The following is a 20,300-nucleotide window of genomic DNA, read 5'->3' as shown; positions in this document are numbered from 1 at the left end:
GATTTGAGATTTTACAACGGAGAAGATATCAAATTCTTCTAATCAAAGCTAATGAATAAAAAGTAGCCTGCAGTCGTCCGACACGTCGAAGATATACATTTACATCGTAGTGCAGAAAGTACACGTCATTTTTCCCTTAGATTCCCAGTTTAAATGAAGCATCTGTATTTTTTCAGTTTCGTTTCTCGATCCTAATATAAGACAGTCGGCGCACAGCTGTCTTATATTATACAAAAATAATACACGAATACAAATACATGATACAAAAATAACAGATCAGTTAACTTCCTTTTGATAAAGTATGCAAGTTACCAGAAAGGAGCAACGCATTTCAGAAGAAGAAACTAACAAATTGCAATAATACACAATTATACATATTTCAATGCATGAATGTGATCTGGTTAGTTCGGATAACTATCTCCCTGACTAGCTATTGGTATTTAGAGAGCTTTTACATTTATTATAAAAACGGTGAAATTTGAGCCATAATTAATGAAATCGCTTAATATTTTTCTTCAAGCAGAAGATCTTCAATAAATAAGCAGATCTTCAATAAAGCATGAAAGTTTTAGGTTTTACTTTTGACGGAAATTTACTTATCAGTATTCGTACGCTACTATAAATATTCATACATCAGTGCACAGTTCCATCATAGATAGCATTTGAACTAAATTCGCAAGATTTTCAGGAATATGTATGCATGCACATCAATGACTGTTCATTTTCATCTATGTATTTTACACACAGTTATCCAAAAGATAAATTCCGTAATATCAGAGAGAAAAAATGCTGGAAATTCGTCTGAACTACTTTATATTCATAATACAGTAAGTATTAAAATGCATCGAAAGCAATTTGATGAAAGCAAGTTAAAAAGGGTAAGATAAAATCTCCCGATTGAAGCGTTGCTGTTTACAACAGTTTTCAGATTTTACGTATTTATTTTACACTTAATAATTCAGGAAATTCTTTCAAGATTATTAACCCAAATGGGCAATTAATTTCGTTTTGGCGTTTTGCGTTGGTTCACTATAAACTGCAATTCACTTTTCAAATTGTTACCACTAAATATTAGAGCACTGCACTATATTTAAAGAAATTAAATAATGAAGAATCTCCATGAATGTATATATGTTTCTCGCACTGTGAAAAAACAATGATACCTAGAGACATCAAATTTTGAATAACGTAGGCCTCCACTCGAATATGGGCATCTGGAAGCCCAAATTTGGAATATGAAATTTGTTTTATTATCTATTTCATATTTTGTAAATCTTTTAACGAATTTTTGATTAACAAACTCAACTATTTCAAAGCGAGCAATGGATGCACTGTACGTGAAAAAGAAATATCTCCAGTGCGCGAGACTGTGTATCGGAAGTTTTAAAGATATGCCCTTTTTAAAATTATTTTGTGATATTGCTATTGAATTGAATTTTATGGTTTAAGTTCGAAGAATATATTTAATTAATAAAGGTAACACACAAAACATTAAGAAAGCGTCCCTTTGGTCGTAATACAAAATTTGAAAGCTTACATATTTTTTTCCTTATTTTTACGCTTTTAAAGAATTATTTCAGATTGCGCATGCGTAAGAAATACCCGATATTTATTACGCCTGTGATAATATGATTTATTCGCGATAAATTATTATTGTTACATCAATTGAATCTATCTTAGCTGTATATCAGCAAAGATCCTTTCAGTTTCAGGACGAACAAGTGGTGATCATCCAATTGATTCAAAGCATTCTCTTACGCCTCTTTTATTCTCTTTCTCTATAATATGACATTCATTCCGTACATTATAAATTTCAGTTGCAGCATGGCTTGCGAATACATTTAAATTTCTATTCTCATTAGGGTTCATAGTGCAGGGAATTGCTACATTCAGGATTTAAATGAGTTACTGGAGAGAAACGCTTCCATCCTCTTAAGGGCTTACGAGAAAATCACTTTAGATTTCACCACTTCTGAGGTTTCTCTGTGTGCGTTCGTTGATCTCTGTTATTCCCACATTCTTGTTAAAAGTCATATTTAAATGCTTACAATTCAATTTAAAACAAATGAACGAAGCAAACTGTTTATCGTAGAGGGAATTGCTGAATGTAAAAAATTTTCAAAACGAAAAAGCTCAAAGGTATTTTGAGTATAAAATTCTAAAAAGGGATTTTTAATAAAAACGTTTAATAGAAATCTGGAGGTAGAGTGAATAAAGGAGTACTTGATACTATAAATGAATTAAGTTTAAAAATATTATTTTGATTTACTTTAAAGTAAATCAAAATAATTTAATTTACTTTAAAGTAAATCAAAATAAAGTGTAAGATTTACTTTAAAGTAAATCATATCATCGATTGATTTATAATATACAGCGCAATCAGAATGAAGTAGACCTATAAGATGAAAAAAGCTCTTTTTTTTCATAACCATTACTTGACTTAGGTAACGTATCCTGCAACTCAATAGTTTAAGTTACTAAATTGCAGTGCTGCTTATTTTAACAGATGTGATTTATGCATACTTTTAATGCATTACACACCTTCAACAGTAGAAGTTTCAAACTTTCATTATTTTACTATTTAAGTAAATAATATTAACAAACTTAGGTTTTTAATCCTTAATAGATGCGAATTCAAGATTAAGTTTTCAAACAATGAGATAAATATTACTTGAAATTTTATTGAAATAGAAGCTCACAACTTAAGAAGTAATTAAAAATATTTTTAAATTTTCATACTTTAAATAGTTTACGTTGTTCTCGTTATATACATGTTCTGTATTGTGTTTATAAATTACAATCGGAATCTCCCCAAAAGAGCTATAGTTTAAAATGTCAGAATTTATTTTTCTTAAATTACTCTTGGGTCGCCTTAAATAATTATTCTTTGTTATCGGAACATCTCACCCTCTTCTTCCTTTTCCTTTTAGGGCCACTCGTAGTGGAAATTAGAATTCGATATTGAAATACGTTGTCCAACAGTTCAGTTGAGAATAGCAAAAGTGAACCTTAAGTGCAAGATAGAAGTGAAGGAATAGATGTTTATTTTTGATACGCGATAGCTAATGTGACAGCTGAGTCAATGACTGGGCCGCAAGTGTGAGTAAAATCTAAGTTTGCTATGTTCGAAGTGACAGTCTGTTTAATTGATCGATAGTACGGTTTTTCCCAAATGATACTGTGAGGAACAGAAATTTTAAATGAAGAAAAAGCTTCAGCAAAAAAGACATTTCTCCCCCCCCCGTTATACAGCCTCGAAAATGAAAAATATTATGCACTGAATTCCTGCCTCTAATCTTGTTGGGAATGAAAAAGCTTCAGCAAAAAAGGCATCCCCCCCTTTTACAGCCTCGAAAATGAAAAATATTATGCACTGAATTCCTGCCTCTAATCTTGTTGGGAATGAAATAGCTGAAAGTTTAGTTTCCCAAGTTTTTCCAAAGTCAGTTCGTACTACAATGAGGCAAATATTATTTGAAATTTTACTGAAATAGAAGCTCACAACTTGAGAAGTAATTAAAAATATACAGAATACCCTTAGTGCTTGAAGTACAGTGTATAATTGCTATCCATTTCTATTTTGATTATGCTTTCTATTTTGAGAGATTAAAAAGAAATTAATTCAGAACTCGATTCTATAATACTTTAAGTTTAGCCGCCCAACCGGTATAGTGGTTCGCATCGCTGACTGCCGTGCCGAAAGGCCCGGGTTCGAATCCCGGAGAAGGCATGGATGTTTGTAAACGTATAATGACCGTGCGGCATGGGGGCACTCCAAATATGCGGCGAACCAAGAGTCCTCTGGGAAGGTTGGTGGTAGGGATAAAGGGGTGGGAGACCCTCGGACCCGCACCCCCGGGATGCTCGCCGTCAAAATTGGGGGCGGAACTGAGTTAAATCGCACCGTCACCTGTAAGGTGCTCAAGGTTGTTGCCAACGACAGGCGTAAAATTTGCGCTCCTTGCCACGAGAAATTTCGTGAGCTTGGGCTGACTATAGGTCAGATAAAATGAGCATTAGCAACCCCAACTTTAAATTTAACGAATGCATTTCCAAAAAACGAGCGGCAAATATGAGGGAATATCTACCTACCAGATCCGAATGTAAAAGGATGGTGAGTCTTTTCAGTAGAAAAAACTGGGTCTTTTTTAATCAAAAAACTTAAATATTTTCATTTAAATTTATTTTCTGAAATTTTCATTGCAGCCTTTTATTTTGTGAAGAAATCAAATAACACATCAGAGACATATATTTCCGGTAACATTTTATACAGCTGATTTATTATCTTTGGTAAAAGAAAACAAAGCATTATATACATTTATAAGTAACATTTTGTACAGGTAATTTTTTTTTTTTTTTTTTTTTTTTTTAATTACAGAAATTATTACTATTCGATTTCAGCATCACTAAAGAGTTCTGTTTGTCCTAAGTATAGATTTTCCTCTAAAGATATCGTGTTTTCTTTATTATGAGTTTCACGTAAGAAAATATAATTTACAGTAATAGCTTGTTCCAAGCTCATATAGGATTTGATGGCATAGACTTGCGTATTTTATAGCAATCTCCCATTTTTCGAAAAGATGCTTCGCTGTGTCTAATCGAAATGTCAGAGCATTAGGATCCGAGAAACGAATTAATTTTAACTTTTTAGTTTTAACAACAGATTTAAACGCATCAACAGCGTCCATCAAAAAGCTGTTTTCAGAGTAAAATTATTTTATTAAATAAGCAAGAGTTTTATTTTATTGCATAGTCAGCTGGAATCTTGTAGAAGACTGCTGCGTACTCTTTCAAAACGGATCTTCTTAATGATTTTTTTCATTCTATTTATTATTCTTGACAGTTTATGAAACTAGTGATTTAAAAATATCCGCGGATTAAAGATATTCGAGAATTTATATACGTTAAACAATACATCATACATAACTTTAGCGAGAATATATCTCGCTGCCGAGGATTAACTTTATAGACTAAATTATTTAAGTGCAGTAACGAGGCATACAATTACGAGTGGAAGAAAATACACTAAAATTATTTTGAGTTTTGAATTACGACACGAGTTTTGAATTTACACTAAAATACACTAAAATTATCTTGAGTTTTGAATTACGACTTTATATTTGACACAAGAGATAAAGGCCACGCTTTGTTACCTGACGCTTCGAAAATTATTTTGCGATAGATTTTAAAGTTTAGCCTCAAATGTTATTTTGGCAACAAATTACTCATTTTGATCATTCAGCACCAGTGGCAATGGGAATGGGACTCTACCGAACAAAGCAGGAAGACCTATGAATATTACCACAAAATTTCGCTCGATCGCCTCGAGTCATCCTCACAAATAACGAGATTTGTGACGGGGCACGGGCCTTTCCCCTCCTATTACTATGAGAGAGGAATTGCAAATACCGAAAGTTGTGTCTGTGGAGGCATTGGTAAACCAGACCATTACTTGACCCAATGCCCTCTAACCGCACAGTGGCATGTGCAGCTTCCGGGACAGGCAACTTCTCATAAGCGTTATCTGATCAAACAGCCAGCATTTCGCATCAAAATATGCAAGATAATGCAGAAACTGGAGGAATTGGGAACAGATTTGTGCAGTGTGGAGTAGTTCCCTGTCAATCTCTCTTCTCTCTCTCTTCTATATTTTTTTTTATTTTTTTATTTTTTTTAATTTTTATTGTATATATTATGAAACATGTATGTACTATGGCCAATGAAAATTATTATGAACTATGTATGTATTATGTAGCAGACTCAATATATTATGAAACATGTATGTACTATGGCCAATGAAAATTATTATGAACTATGTATGTATTATGTAACAGGCTCAATATGTTATGAACTATGTAAGCAACTATGCACTATGCAAGCATGTATATGTATGAACTATGTAAGCAAGTATTATGAAAGAGCTATGTATTATGAACTACTTGTATATAAGCATGTACTATGAACTATGTAACTATGTAAGCATATATTATGAACTATGTAACTATGTAAGCATATATTATGAACTATGTAACTATAAGCATATGTTATGAACTATGTAAGCATGTATACAGGACCAACGTATGCCCTTATAGGCCCCATGAGGTGTTAACCCGGATAGTTGCGGAACCTGGACTAGACCCGAATAGTCTTAGTAAGCCGCACGGGTGTTCAGATTCTGCTCTCAACTCAACTCAGCTCATTTAGATCATACGGCTTTACATGTTGCGTCGTCATAGTACAAACTTTTTATACTTAACAAAGTTCTTTTTGAGTATCTTACAGATACCCATATTTATTAGCAGCATGCGCGAAGTATGTTTTCATCAATTCAGTTAGCAAAGCATTTGACAATGTCGGTATATCGAGAAGTCCATGTTTCTGTTGCTGATGAAAGCAAAATGACACATTTTAAAGCAACATGTATGGAAATAGTAAATGAATAAACAAACATTTTCTGCATTAGATTACAACTAGAAAATATACTTCAGGTGTAACCACCTTAAAGCCTGCGAGAAGAAATTTTTTTTTTCAGTATTTTGCAATTCCAAACTAAATTATTATTTTTTACTTCATTATACTCATTTGTAAATGTCTTATACTAAGCAAATAAATGCAATATAATTTATGCGTTCTATGAATTTAAGCATGAATGGTATGGCTGAATGATTCACCCCACCTCAGAAACCGTAATTAAAACGGGGGGGGAGCCCAAAACCTACGCATCGAATGCAAGTCTAGCAGCTATATCATCCAAAGAGAAATCGGGAAAGTAAATTCAAGTTTTCAATTGCGAATGAGATTGCATGAACGAAAGGGGGCGGTAAAAAAGGCAGAAATAATAAAGTGCCAGACATAACTGAGTTTTACGCCCCGTCAGAGCGCGCTGAATGCGCAAATTATCCACATTAGCAAAATTAAAAGATGTCTGGATGGATTTTATGGGAGAAAGTAAAATTAAGGCAGAGGCTATTTTTTTCCTTTCTTTCCAGATCAGGCGTTTGTTTCTTTACTATTTTCTCATACTACTAAGCAGAAAGAGAATTAATTAGCAGTTAATTAGGTATGCTAGTCGGCATCAGTTTTCTTTCGCATATTTCTCAACAAAAATAGTCAGCATGATCGCCCATCCCATCTTCATACCCTATTTCTCAACGACCAATGAGATAAGCCGAAACTGGGCGAAGGGGTGGGGTGGGATGGGATGGCGAGAAATAGGACAAGAAGGGGGAAAGGAATTGATGGTTATAAAAAAATCTGTTTTCGTACACGATGGCATAAAAAACTCACCATCCAAGAGGTTCTTTTTATTTGTTCTCATACCCTAAAGCATATAAATACATTCAGCCTGTTTGCGTAATATTTTAATCAAGGAAAACAAATATTTAGTCGCTTTGCCTGATTGCTTAGCTAGCGACAAAAATTAGCTAAATTAGTATTTATTTCATTAGAAGAAGCGACGAGAATTTTCGGTGCGGCCCTAGAAGAAAGATACAAAAGCAAACTCAAGCGCCTGGGGCCGTAAGAACCGCGCACAAAACGTATTAACTTTAAATATGCCTAACAACCGCTGCAATTCCTTCCAAAGAACAATGCTTTTTTATTCATTTAACATGTTTTTGTTCTGATATTAATGACTCAAAAATGAGACTGAAAGAAAAAAAAAACTTCATAAAATTTGCACTTTTTTTTTTCTTTACTTCCCTTTCAGTGGAATATCTTTTTCTGATAGTATGCAGCCACGAACGTTAAGTCTTAGCGTAAGAAATTAAGGATCAAGTTTAGACAGAATTTCAAAATACTTAATACAGCTCCATACATTAATTTTTTTCACAAAATTTTCTAACAAAGCATGTATAGACATTAATGCGATCATTACTTAAAATTTTATCATACAGCCGTTTAGTGTAAAATTAAATGTACGCCACAGTCCTTGAAAAAGAATTGCTGGTCCTACAAGCTGGTGAAAATGAACTAATTTGTTGCTGTTATTATTTATACCAATTCACTTAAAAAAACATGCGGAAAATTTTGAATCGTATACAGATGTTATATAATCATTTCTAAACACCATTCATAAACTTTAAAATTATTCAGATAGGAAGAATGTGGCTGTTTCATTGAAACAAACAACTCCTTCTCGATTATGAAACTGAAATTTCCATGTTATGAGTGAGTTGAGGGTTCAAATCGATTCGGCGATATATTTTTTAACCGGTGGTGACATTTAGTATATCTTAAAAGTGCAACGTGTACATTATTCGCACATGTATACAATGCAAGAGAATAAAACTAGGATTTCTTAAAGAACTCAGATTCTTACATGAATGAAAATCTGTTTAATTTCTTCATAGACATCTTTTTCAAATATTCTGTAATTCAAAATACAGGTTGTAATAAAAGAATCTGAAGATAGGCTAAAAATGTTGCAATAAAACTTAATGGAAGCTCGTCCCGTGTACGCTACGGTTTTAAAAGTGATTTATAAGATCATGTCGAAATTCATTCTTTTATAACCAGCTTTTATTAGTCTTAACGAATTTTCCCGTTCAGAATATGGTCGAAGATGGAATTTCTAAGATATCGCTTCTTTTATTTATAAAATATAGTTTTTAACATTTATTTAAACATTATCGATTTATCGCTTCATGTTCCATATAAGTATGTCAGCGATATTCTGAAGACAAAAGCCTGACTTTTATCATAACATATTATAACAGATTCTGACTTACTATATCAAATTGCTTGAATGAGTAATACTACAATTAATCCAAGTTAAATTTTATTTTTGAACTCAGATAGAAAATATTTACACGGATTTCGCATAAGATACTGAAGGAACTATTTTTAATAATAATAATAAAAAAATGGCCATTCTGATGCTATAAAACGTCTGAAAAGGAAAGAAACATATTCCGTACTTGATTAGTAGCTTCCCGCTGCGCTCAAAATGCATTTTAAATGTTAGTACAGGTGCCTGACGTCATAAAAAATGTCAGATGCTTAAATATTTGCTGCGCTCCTGTTATCATGTATCTTTACAAAACTTCCACATTATCTGAAGCATGACTCAGATTATTTCTTCCAAACTATTTTCGTTCTGAAGGTACACAGGTTTGACTTGCGACAGAAGTCTGACACACGATTTGAAGCAAAATTTGTTTCATACCTGCTAGAGTAATTTATTTCCTGTTGAAATATCCAAGCAGTTCATCCATATGTCAAAAATAAAAACGCCGTATTTCTGCTATTATAGGTTACAAAATTTACGCAGAGAGACGTAGTTTTTTAAAATTAATTTTTCATTTTTCATTCATTTTTTTATATTTATTTTCGAAAAAAGTTATGAAATGATGTTTTAGCAAATTTCTAGAGAATACTCTTTTGAAGGTAATTAATACATCGTATAAAACATGTAATAGTGTTATCCTAAAGCTTACATAAATAAGAATACATTAGATTTTGCACGCAGAATATGGCATTTATTAAACTTGTTCCTGATTCGTTTACAAACTAGCAACCATTCTTGCACTTAATATATTGTTATTGTTCGTTATATTACCTTATAAGCATTATTTGCCTATCTAAGTAGTACGAGGAATCGATTGTTTTCCAAATTAATTTAAAAAATTCAAATTTTGTTCAGAAATAGAAGCATTTTTCTTATGAAACGTATTTAAATGATAGTGTTATATGTTGAGTATACACCAGACATAAAATTAAATCTCGCGTATTTATCTTCAAGCAAAATATATACACGACACATAAAACTATAGAATATAAATTCATATAATATGTATATGTATTGCGCCGAAAGCCTAGGTAAGATTAATTAAGGGCCTTATAAACATGAAAATGAAACTGCACACATAAAATTTAAGTGAATAATACAAAAATTAATTTCTTTCATAAGTTAACTTGTTTGTCTTCATAAATGTAATTGTACTATTGAAATCAATATTTAATTCAGCCCTCTATCAGACAGTTGTTGCATGTCGTTTGATTTCAAAAATATCTGAAAATATCCAAAAGGAAAGAGTTACATCCAGGTTCAGTCTAACCAAGAAAACGTAACCCTTAAAACTTAAAATAACCAACTATATTTGTCAACTACCTTGTCTATCTTGGCGAGATCCATGAATTCCCCCCCCCTTTTTTTAAAAGGTTGGGCATGGGATTGCAAGAACCTTCTAAGGCTTCTTATGGTGTGTCTCCCTTTAGCAGTTAGAGGATTAGTGTTTTATACTTCTCTCATCATAAGTTTCTTTTCAGTAGCATACACGTTATAGTTTTACAGTTAAAGAAATACTATAATAGATAGTTTTTTTTTTTACATTTATTAAATAGTAAGTCGTTAATGGTGATAATAACATTATACATTACATTTAAAAAAAAGTATTCTGCGCAAAACATTAAAAAAAATCCAGATTTTTTAAAAATAAATAAACCCAAATATTTCACGGAAGATTTCAGATACGTGTATTCGTTAAAGTTAGTATTTTGTTTCTTCTAAAAGATTCTTTCTTGAAAGACTGGTAGACAAAGTTTTGATACAAAATAGTTTGAATTTTTTAAAATGGCTTAAAATAATCACTTTGAATCATTACTTTGAGATAACAAATTCTTGATTAACGTTTCGATATAAATTTTACTGATTTCTTGCGTCATTCATAAAACGCCATAAGATAATCAAATCAAAAACAAATTTTAGAATTAAAAACCTTTTTAACACTCGATAAGTATTTACGTTTTATTATTATGCTGTCTTTTTGTGGTAAAATTTTAATTCCTCTTAAGTGAAAATTAAAAATGCATGCTAGTTTATGCTTTTTACCTTTACGATTATGAAGAATTCAATGGTTCCCATTAAAGCTTCCCTACAATTTAACTCCTGATACGCTTTGGCAGCTTATCTAGGAAATTTAGGAACTTGTCTTCAGTCTCTTGAGGCGCAGTCCATTACGCAAAGGCAATGAAGGCAATGCACCTCATTACAATGAGTCTGTGAAGTATAACGAAGCACAAAAAAGATCTGAATGGGAGACTGAAGTAACAATGCTTTCCCTATACCAGCTTCAATAAGAGGATATTTGCACCACACCTTGCAATTGATTTCACACCTTGGTGTTATTCAAAAGCGATTGGAAGATTCATATATCAGCTTCTCACTATTCAGAGATTAAATTTCAAGCATAACATATCTAAGACATGGGGGAGTCAGAAGAAACACATAATATGTAACAACAATTACTTCGGTACAAAATATGAATGAGATTTTTGAGACTGTCAAAAATTTCTTTTGTAAATATGTGAAAAGAAATCAAAAGAGATCCGAAAGGCGTATCTCTTTCTTTTAACAATGAAAACAAATGCGCATGGATGTATTTTCATTAAATGGCAACTATAATTAGTATATCTGTCCTGTAGTAATAGTACGATTTATTTTCAAACATTTAGCTTTACTAGAAAGAAAACAAAGTAAGTCTTCTTTCTAGTACATTTAACCAAGTTTTTATGCGTTTCACCAAACATTTTATACGTGCTTTTTGTAGGATTTAAATTTATATTACGTTACGCTCATTTCTATTATTTACTGATCATCCACAACAAAATTAGCGATAAATCACTGATGCGTTTATTGGAGTTCAGTTCAAACTCCTGTGTATATCCACTTTTATTTTGTATCTTGTATAAGCTAAATTTCAGGATCTTTCAGATGTAAGAGACTTCAATTTTAAAACAAAATATTTTCAAAATTATAAATGATAAAAATTAAGAAAACTCCTATTTACGTAAAGTTATAAAATTTTTATTTTCAGATCAAATATTAAAAGCAGATACAGTCAGTAAAACTACAAGATTAATCTTACTTTGAAATTTAAAGAAATGCATTTTACACGTTGGAATAACTGACTTTTAAACTGAGAAAAAATAATTAAAACAGAAATTGGAAATGGCACAATTTTTTCTTTCTGTATGCATCAACTTCACTATATGCCACTTTAAACCACACAACAAAATTCTTATCTTATTCTATTTATTCTATTATGATCTATCTTAATTTATTCTTAAATTACAGAGATGAAATATGATTTCAAAAATACGATAACTCAAAAGACATCTACTACCCCTAGTCGGTGCTCTGAAAGTCTTCGGGGTTCACAGAAGTCCGTGGACATTAAGAATGCACAATGACAAGACTGAATAAAAACATCGTATCATTTCTTTATTGATAAATCACCCGAAACGTATGCCACATTGTCTGAAGATATTGAGGAAAGAATACGATCGCATAATTGTTCGAAAAAAAGGAAAGTATTTTTTCCTCTTTCACTAACCTTTCTAAAACTTTGCACGAAGCAGATTCAACAACCCATTCTCATTATCTGACTCTTCATTATTAATCAGTGGAGAGGTCCTAAATCAAAAACACTTAAGTATTCGGATAAGAAGGAGAAAAAACAGAAAGGCCTGAGTGCATGCAGCAAAGAGAATAGCATTATTCTCTCGGCTTCTTCCAAATTCTAAACGTCAAAATCAAAAGCAATTTATCTCTTGTAGCTAAAACCGAAGATGCGTGTCCGCTGCCAGGAGTATGTCTACTCATTGCTCATTACACAAGGCGATCCCCTTGATTATTGCACAGCGTTGTTCGGTGGAAACAAAGCAAGGGCTGACGTACTTGGCTGAGTCCATTGTGTAATACTGTGTATCATCTTTTCTGTCTCCCTAAGACAGATAATGGGCGAGGTTTGACGAGGCATGTTGCAGAAATCCCACCCCTTTCCTTTCGCACCCCTTTTCCATTCAACCCTTTCAGTGGCTAATTTTTTTCCCCCTGGTTGTGATTCATTCGGCACCCAGGAATAAATAGAAACACTTGCCCGCCCTTTCATTCCCCAAAAGGGGGGTGCATTCACAAATCCAAAAGCGTGAAGCAGCACGAAGGGATCTGCAGAATATGCCAGATGCCATTTTTGATTTCATTTTGAAGATAACAGAAGCTACCATAATGTGGGGTTAACTCAAGCATAAGTTCGGATCGCGAAGGAGTGTTAGCTCAGCAAAAGCATTGGATGTACTAACAACGTCATAGGTATTAAAAGTTCCATTTTTATATTAGTCTTGTCACACATGATTATAGCTACCAAAAATCTTTATTTTTCACAAACCATACACATAGCTTAGCTGGAAACACTATTAATACTCGATGTGATAAATCTCCGTGAACTGGAGCATTATTATTTCTAACACTAGACCTCATATGTATTTAGAACGGCACCTGCAGAAAGAACATAAAACTATAGAGATATGCGAAATATAGAGCTACAAATGATACTGACTAGTGATGATACTGATTAGAATGGCTCATCATTATTCATCTAATAATGACAGGATTCGATTCCAGCTCTGTAGAATTTGAGTTACTAAGAAATGAATTAAGGATTTTATTCGTGGAGTCTTCGCGAATATAGTCTATAGCATAGACATTATCCCTGCTGGCAACATTATTTTTTACTGTAACGCTGTGTTCCTTTTAACCCAGCAAAAAATAATATCAGTGTTATTATAATGCTTTTTTCTCTGCGTAGATTTCACAAATTCAAATAAGACACATCTTTTATTATATGGCTTAAAATTATGGGTTACAAACTGTCGCTGGTAACAGGTAGATGCAAGAATTTTCAGGAAGAAGGGGTCCTGTTGAATGGAAAATATTAACAACTACAAGGGTTCCTCAGCAATAAAGTTCAGAATTCATGCACATGAACTGATTCATACCTCACAAAGACTAAGCGCGTCCGCCTTGACATTTAGTAGCACTATTTTTGAAAATCCAAAACTCGGTTAAAAATTTACTTCGATCTTCTTACAGTATATATAATAAATACTACAGAATGGCAATCACTCGCAGCTGAATTAATTCGTGCTATTCAAAAGCGATGTGTAACTGGTGCACTCCCTCTAAGTTACGATGGGAGAGTTAGGTGACTCACACGAGAATCTAAAACACATTACAGATACGATCCCTCAGCTCCCCCTTTCCTTCCTTTGTCACGTCATCAGTATGATATAAACCATAGACGGGATAAAGAAAGTATACTAGTCGCTTACAACCCCCTTCAAACTTCCGTTTCATTACGGTACCTGAGTCAGACAGCATTGCAGCATGTGAGCCTGTCATATGCACTGATTTATAATAGGAATCATATAGGTCAGACAATTTAAATTTTTCAGTATGATGCGGCCAGCATCTTTGAATGAACGGACAAAGAGTGGAGAGAGGAATGGAAAGAAAATGTTTGATGATTGTTATTTTCTTTTGCTTACTGATAGGGGCAACTAACAGAAAAACTTACCAAGTTAATAAATTTCCTACGCAGTGTAATTTCCGGCGTAACAAAAACTGTCTGAAAAAATTCTAAAATAATGTCATCTTTATTGCAAAGCACTATGACTTAGTAATGATCAAAACGTAACGAAATACATTGTTAAATAAAAAGATAGGGATTTATATTCTGCATGTCCAAGAAGCTGGAAAAGATAAAATTAATTTGCCCTTTGAACTTTCCCCCTTCTTTCCCAAATACCTCTTCTAAATATAACACATTCTCTAAAACACTGCTAAAAAGCATTATGCTGAGTATGCTAAACAGAAAAAGTATTTGACCATTTGAACTTTTCAAGATATTTGGAGAAAATTGCCTAAATTTAGTTTTAAGGAGAAGATACTGTCAACACGAATAAATAAATCCACATGCATAAAATCTTAATTTACAGATTAAAAATAACATGATATAAGACTTGTGTTTTAAGATGATTTAATGTGTATTAAAAAATAAAAGGCTTAAAAATTCATCATGTAACATGTGAGCTACTTTTAAAGAATTTCACTGTGAACTAGAAAAAAAAATTCTTCTTTCTTTTTAATTCAAAGTTAGTTACTATAAACTTTCTAATCGAAAGAGTTACTTTAAGAAATTCAAATGAATTAGATTTTCTGCGATATTTTCGGACATTAATAAATCAAGTATAATTTCACTAATTTACAAGAATCACAATCTATAACAAAGAATTATTTAGTAGAAGTTTTAAAATCTCTCCCGCCCAACAGAAAAAAAAAAAAGTATATAGAAGTAGATGACAAGAAACTTCTTTTTTTTGGGGGGGGGGCGGGCGGAAGGTCAAGAAGAATTTAAACTTAATAAAAATTAAATTAAATTGAGAAAAATAATCTGATGAATTAAAGAATTTCCACCAGCTGCACCAAAGAACTACATACTTTCACAATGTATGCAGTGAACTATCACTCGGAATGAACATTATCTGTGTGCACTCTTATTATTTCTTTGCATTTATTCGTTCAATAGAGTAAACATGGAATATATAAGATGCTATAACATCGCCAGTGGGTCCATCATATTAATGTGCTTATCAATTTCTTGTGTCAACTAAACGTTATAAAAGTTAAAAGATAATACACAGACTATACTCTCGTCACATCATTATTTGTTGAAAACTTTCAAACAACAGAATTTAATAACTTTTTAGAATTTCCACAAAAATATTTTACCGCTATTAATTTTTGGTCCTTCTTAAAGTTATATCTGGCAAATACAGAGCAGTCAGTGTTTCTGAAAGAGTTGTAGAGTCATTAGATTGATTGGAAGCAGAAAATATGAAAAATATGCAACCACCTTCGCCGGGAATCGAACCACGGACATCTGGAATACCGGCCCAGCGTGCTACCGTTACACCACGAAGGCACGCTAGGGAAGTGGGAGAAATACCTTATCGAGTGCCATTCCCATATCCAGACTTATGAGCGCATTAGAGAAGAAAACAAATATAGGAAGCTTTATATTTTTAGTATAGCAAAATGAAACAAAGGAATAAAATTAAATAAGTCGACAGTTAAATTTTATATGTCACTACAAAACACTTAGGCTTCATTTAAACTTTACAATGCTCATAACTTTCCTCTTTTCAAAGCATTTCAATCGTATTCTTTAATGAATTCTAAGCTGTTCTTAAAGAACAAAAAATATGCACAGCTTGTTGAAAGCTATTGGAAAATAAACAGGAATCATGTGCAAAGGAAACAGTGTCAATGGTTTAACAAAAGAACAGTAAAAGCTGGCGAAAATTATAATTTGATTAATTAGTGAAGTGGGAGAAAAAGATTTATTTAATCAAAAATAAAGATAGAATCTGATAGCACTGGAAAAAGAGTCAGTTTCTCCATTAATAAAAATATATACATGCTTGAAAAATTTTTATGAAACAAAGAAGGTAGTTTTGACCTTATAAATGAACATAAAACTTTAGGTAACCTTTTACAATTAAATAAGGTGATATTTGCTATGAAGGATTTTTACAATTAAGTAAAATGGTTTTTGTTAAAGAGGAAATAAATTCATACACTTATCTTTCGGGATATATTAAACAACACGTAATTAAAAAAAAAAAAAAAGTGAAGGCATAACCTTCCCCCCCAAAAAAAAGAGTTCATATGCTCAATATATTATGCAATATATTTATGAGCGTATGAAGCAACATTTTGTACTTAATATATTAAACATATTTCATTGTATTTTATACCAGTTGTTAATAGAATATGTGTGTGATATGTCCATGTAACTTAATTCCTTTCTTGGGAATTAAAATAATTTCATGATTATAAAAGATGACAATATATTACATAAAAATTGTAAAATATGCTTCTTTTATTAGAATGTTGTCATGTCAAAAAAGAAGCATTTTTTCACACATTTTCCTTAAGTTCTCTGCTTTAATCTATACTTATCAGTTCGTTAACATATGAAATATGTTTTCATATTTAGGAAACATGAAATCACTTTCTTTTAATTGCATTAAGAGAAAATGTCGACTTTTAAAAACTCTTTAAATCAATATTACTATTTAAATTTTCAGTGTCACAATACATGCGCAGCGGCACTTAGCAGCGGCACCTTAGAGATATGAACAGGCAGCGACATTATCGGATAGACTTGAAGATTCGCTATTAAAACATTTTAAGTCAATGTTTGATTTTTCTTACAAATACCCCCTCCACCTCATGCCCACATACCCTTTTAAAATTGCTACGTGTTTAGAGTTGCGTGTATTAAGTAAGAAGACAAATCATTTTTTTAAAAAAATGTGTTTAATGGGTATAATATAGAACTGAAACATTAATTTAAAAAGTCTTTTTATTCCTTAAAATATTTAAGAAGTGAAAAATGTAAAACTTACTTTTCATGCCAAGAACATGTAGTGGCTTCTTGACTTACGGTAAGAAAATGTCTAATTATAAATTTAAGTGGAACATGAGGTGTGATCTATTAATGCAAGAAATATTATCAAATGAAATATCATTCTAAAAGATTAATAATATCATTTCTATCGTATTCTCTCTCTATCTTTCTTCCGGATACACAGATAAGCAAATTAAACAAACAATAAAAACCATGACATTTAACAGGCAAATAGAAACGAAACGAAAACTTCCAGCAATAATCAAAATACCACATTCATCGCTTCAATAATTTTATCATCAAGTTTTTATTCATTAAATTTGCTAAGTTTCATGAAACGTGAATGGTTAGAATCTTCAGAGATCAAATAAGTATTATCTGCTAATTTTAAGATATAGTTGCTTCACTTATAGAATTTCATAAACGACAAATGCCTTTTTATCATGTGGAAGGAAGCACTCTTAAACAGTGCTCTGCCTATCCTTGTACAAAGAAGCCTTTCGACCAAATACTATAATTACAACTAAATAAAAATACAAAGCATTTACGATAATAATATTAACGTTACATATATATAAAAGTCTGCTCCATAAAAATAAAAACGACCGCCTTTTAAAAGTTTTTTTAACAAAATAGCTGCATAAAAAATCAAAATGATTAAAATCTAGAAATATCATCCGTAATACATATGGAAACATATGGAAATATATGGAAACACATGGAACATATACATATGGAAACTACATATGGAAACAAGCAGCTTAACTTCATAAAAGGTATTTCCGAGGTGCCAAACAATAGCCGTAAAAATTAAATGAAATATTAAGATCTTAGTTTGAAAAATTGGAAAAAAATATTCAGAAATTTTTAAAGTTTATTTAATAAGCAAAATAGATGCTTTAAATTTTTATTTTAATGATTCATATATATATATTGCACGTAAATGAAGAATGACGCCTTTTCAAAATATTCAATTTAACGGCAGAAGTTACCAATATCTGCGTACACTCAAGTCAGGACTCTGCTACAGCATCTTATATAAATCTTGTTACCACACAAACGAATTTTTTTGAAATTTGGGAAAGAATAACAACATGCGAAATGAAGAATTTCTGTTATTTAATTAAGGCAAAACACGCAACGGCTACCTGCCAAGGAGAGAATGCCTTCGGGGAAGAAATTCTAAAGCAAACTGACCCGTTTTTATATTACTCGTAAGGAAAGCTACGAAACCATCCATGCAGCCAATCCGTACGCCGGAATAAAAAATGGCTGAAGCAGTCAGGAAAATCAGACCTGCTTTATCTTCATTAAAATTCAGGTTGGCTTTCACATTCTTCTCATCCTAAAGATGACATACGGAATTTCTTTAGTTTTTGCTCACTGAATTCATATGCATATGGTGTGCTTCTTCGTTTTTGATTCTTCGTAAGAAATTGGCAAACACAGGTAATTAGATTTACAGCTAGATATTTAATGTAGGTGACTGAAAAGAATGGCTGATAAAATAGAACAGTAGTACACATGAATAATTTTTATGAGAAACCTGTTTAAGGAAGCCAAACAAAAACCCTCTTTCTCTCTTAATTTATTGTCTGTTAACAACATTTTCATTTGTCATGCCTGATTTCAGATTATATAACACTGCAGTTCACAAAATAAGGTTTCTGACATTTTGGGTAGACGAATACACAATCTTCAACGTGTATGGTAATCAAGTAGAAAAACCTTTTGAAATATCGTATAACTAACCAGGAATACTATAAAAAGGTTAACCTGCAACACTAAAGACCATTTTGTAAATTCATTAAAGCATTTTGTTTGTCAAATTTAGTAGTTTTTCTGCATTCTTAAAGTTCTTCTTTAGACGTATAAACATTGACAGAAAATACGCGCATGATTTTATGACAAAGACTGCGAACTTTGGATACACTTTTTTCATTTAAATAAATACCTACTGATATATATACGAAGGTCTTTTTTTTTTTTCATAAAGTAAGACATGCACTGTCATGTTCAGATAACGAAAGAAATGATAGCTTTAAATATATTTCATTCAAAAAAAATATATAGGGTTTTATCACTGAATTCTCTACTAAAGTGATCTCATTAAAAGTAAAATACCAAAAATCAATAATAAAATGATTCAAACCTATCGATAAATTAAGAAACTTAACTGCCATATAGAATACAGAATTAAGACATCTAAGCTCAAAATTTCTATAAGCTTCCTATTCAAATTTGCCTCTCAATTGCTCTTGCATGATTTGATACAAGGAAATACAAAACATATCTTAATTTCTTACAAATGAATAAGGGGTCTTTATATTTAAGTTTCCAATAGCCAGTTCTGCTTATCCTCCAGGTTGGCTAAAGTTGTAGTTTCTTCTTTATGTAGTGACCAGAAAATCATTTCTTTGGTTAAAAATAAATTTTGGAAACATAGAGAAGAATAAAAAGACTCAACACATAGAGATTTTTTCAATCTTACTGAACTACTAAAATCAGAATTGTTTTGCACAGATATATTTAAAAAGGAGTGAAACATTGCATTTCGAAATCACCAATGTAGAGGAAGATACAGGAGGTGTGAATTTTATGGGTTGTTTGACAGTCATGAAAATGCTATATCCGCATTTTATACATTGATCCAATCGGTCTTTAAAGCTAAACCAATGAAAACGATAAAGAAAACACTTTAAATAAATATATATCTTCCTACTTCCTAAACCGAGCAAGCAACAAAAAATATTTTAGTAAACAAACGAAAAACGTAAGTAGATCAAGGAAGTTCTTCCGATTGGATGTGAAAAATGTGATTACAGAATATATATATATATATATATCAGGTGGAATAAAAGCGAACTTGCCTTCAACAGCATCTGCTAAAATGTAAACAATGAAAGAAACTGCACCATTTCTGTGAACGGTCAAAACGTGGCAAGCTATTTCTTGTACAAATGCTTTTCTTTCCTCCAATATAGTTCCCTATTACGTTAACAAAACAGATATTTAATTCAAGAAAGAATTTTCTTCCAATTTCTT

At 31.9% G+C, this 20,300-nt stretch overlaps 1 protein-coding gene across 6 annotated transcripts in view; it reads right to left on the bottom strand.

The window, feature by feature from the left end:
* Nucleotides 1–20,300, bottom strand: part of LOC118183190 (uncharacterized) — an 841,429-nt gene that overhangs the window by 219,836 nt on the left and 601,293 nt on the right. The window lies entirely within an intron of this gene.

This window comes from Stegodyphus dumicola, chromosome X1 (genome assembly GCF_044657685.1).
Source record: "Stegodyphus dumicola isolate Sdum_Otavi_A_Nest chromosome X1, ASM4465768v1".
NCBI lineage: Eukaryota > Metazoa > Arthropoda > Arachnida > Araneae > Eresidae > Stegodyphus > Stegodyphus dumicola.
Note: the sequence above shows the minus strand (reverse complement) of the source record. Positions and strands in the feature narration are given on the sequence as shown.